At 33.3% G+C, this 2779-nt stretch overlaps 1 pseudogene; it reads right to left on the bottom strand.

Annotated features, from left to right (window-relative positions):
* Window positions 1-706: 706 nt before the first annotated feature.
* LOC114301316 (uncharacterized) lies at window positions 707-2360 on the bottom strand (annotated as a pseudogene).
* Between the last annotated feature and the right edge of the window lie 419 nt (window positions 2361-2779).

Here is a 2779-nt window from a genome sequence, read left to right as displayed (position 1 = left end):
TTCGTTCCCCATGTTAGTAATTTTTCTTTTTTTGAAAAAATAAATAAAAATGTCGGATTGCTTTTATTTATGACATTTCAAAAAACTTGAGATATTATGTAATACCCTCTTTAGTTTCCGTAACCAATATCTGCTGCTACCAACCCTTGAACACCTGACCTATGGCTTTCACATGGCTTGAGAACCACACAGCAGCTGTCAGGGTTCCATGAATGGGTTGGTGTTGATTACCTCTATCTGTTTACTTTTACTGCAATATCCTTCTTTACTTTGTTTTGTTTTTTTTATTTTTTATTTTTAACATACTTTGTTGTTGTGTTTGTGAATTATGTGATAGGAACAACTGATAAAAAGTTTGTAAAATTTGTTGATTTGTACAACATTATTCTTTTATATAATATTAGGTGGAATGAGTTTTTGAAAGTTGAGGTGAAATATGCTATCTGTATAAGTTCATTTTGCACGAGTATAATCTTTTTGTTAGATATCAGTAAATAATGTTTTATTGGAGAACAGCGATTAGCAGTTCTAACAAAGAGACCTATTGAACGTGGTGTCAGTTATGCAAATCAGTGCCAAATTTTATGTAACACATGCTTAACAAAGCGTACATAAAACTGATCCCTTAAAATTAGCAAAACTGCATTTTGTTCTTACATGAAGGCAAGCAATATCAGTAGTGTGTGAACAAATCACACATTGAAACTTAAAAAAGGTTGCCAAATGGTCCGGTGAGAGTTTCGCGAAGATTGGAGTACAGGGCAAAGAGAGAGTATTGGCGGAGATTAGCAACCTCATACCACGAATTGAGGACCTCCTTGTTCTTGTCGGTGCCTGAGAAAGCGAACTGTATGCCTAGGTTGCAGTCAACAGCACCACCACTGCCTTTGCAGTTTGAAGTTGGAATTGCAGTCTGTATGGTTTAGGCAAACTACAGACTTCCCAGTGCATGAGGCACACCCAAACTTCTTCCAATACAAGTTTTGAAGAGTGCCCTTTTGGAATTCAAGCACCTGTCATGGAACAACATAAATAACTAGCTTCAATACTGTAGTATGCAAAACAAAAATTATTAGGTGGATTGGCAAATCAAGCATGGCCGTCACGGCGTGTTAAAGCATTTTCAGAATATATTTGTATATATATATATTTTGATTATTTTGAAAAGTTGAATATTGTTATTGTTGTCTGAATTAAGAGAGAGGTATGACTATTGAGATTTAAACCAAAGAGTTATGACCATTAGGTTTAAATTCATTTGTGCATAACATAGTCGGACAACAATTATTAAGACATGGCGTATCTTGGAGGTAGATTTGTTGTAACTTACTTACACATCAGATTTGACTGAATTGGTCTTATCAGAGTAAAGCTAGTTACTGTGTTTGTCATATCTGCAACGAAGATGGGCACTGATCTTGCTGCATATTGCCGCCCTGCAAAGGCCACCATATACCCACCTGTCATATTCTGCATATATATATATATTCATAAAAATCACAAAAGAAATTAATTACATTTTCTTTCAATTCATTAAAATGATTCGAACTTTATTGGAAACATAGAACAAATAATTAAAAGATGACTAGTTCATGAAATTCATGGAGATTATCATGGCAGCCAAACAAAAATTTTCATTTCTAGAGAGAAAATCATCCAACATTAAAGAAATTTGAACTTTATTGGAAACATAATTTTTTCCAAAATAATAATTTAAAAGAATTCTGTGTTCTTAGCACAACTGTTAAAAAATAGAAAAAAAAGATCATAGAAAAACTTCAACAAAGACTAGTTCAATCAAGTTGTGAAATTTGTTGAAAATTTTTCAAGTATATTGTCTTGCAGCCAAACAAGTTTTCTAAATTCTGGAAACAAAATCATCAACAAACTCAAAAATTTAGGAGATAACAAGTACATACTGGATTGAATTGGATGCCATTGAGGGTGAGGAGAGAAATCTCATCCACCTTAGGCTTGAACATGGCAAGTTGAGCAGTGCTGCCAGCGAGGAGAAGACGGCGATCACAAGGTGAAAGCTGAGTCTCATTGAAAATGAAGGACTCTTTTGTCGAGAAAGCAAGACCGAAGGTAAAACCATCATATCTCTTAACCTTTGCATCTACACAAGGATCAAATACATGATTTGTGTCCCATGCTTTGGCTTGGATCATCATCAATGTCATTATCGCAATGTGTGTTACCATAATTGCCCTCACCATGGCAGGTAATCTTCTTCCTTTAAAAAAAAAAAAAAAGTTTGATGTTTGTAAAGGAATTGAATAATAATAAGGAAAGTTCAAGGAAAACAAAAAAGAAGAAAAGGAAAAAACAATGTTTGGAGTGTTTTCATCACAACCCAAATCAAGAATTTACAATAACCTGAACAAAACCACAATGAAGAACTCAACCATGTAATATAAATAGCAAAATCATATGCATATATATATTGAAAATGTTACATATCATCATCATTAGGTTGAATTAAAAAAGGTTGACCCAGTTAAAAAAATTAATCAAAACATAACATGAACATGAAACTGCAAAAATTCTTTAAAAGAAAAGGAAAGAAAATTGAAACCCTAGATTCAGAATATACCCAATAAATCAATCCTAAGACCCCATTGAACTCACCACAACCGGAAAATTACTGGCGATCTCCTTTCCAAATGCTTTAATGTTCTCTAACCTCTACAAAACTTTTCTTAAATTAATAATCACCTTGATTTCTCTTTGTTGATCAGAAACAGAGAGAAGTGACAAAGTATAAGAATTTAATCGA

The sequence above is a fragment of the Camellia sinensis genome, chromosome 2 (genome assembly GCF_055761805.1).
Source record: "Camellia sinensis isolate YWXY chromosome 2, ASM5576180v1, whole genome shotgun sequence".
In the NCBI taxonomy this organism is placed as follows: domain Eukaryota; kingdom Viridiplantae; phylum Streptophyta; class Magnoliopsida; order Ericales; family Theaceae; genus Camellia; species Camellia sinensis.
This window is presented reverse-complemented; position numbering and strand designations above follow the sequence as displayed.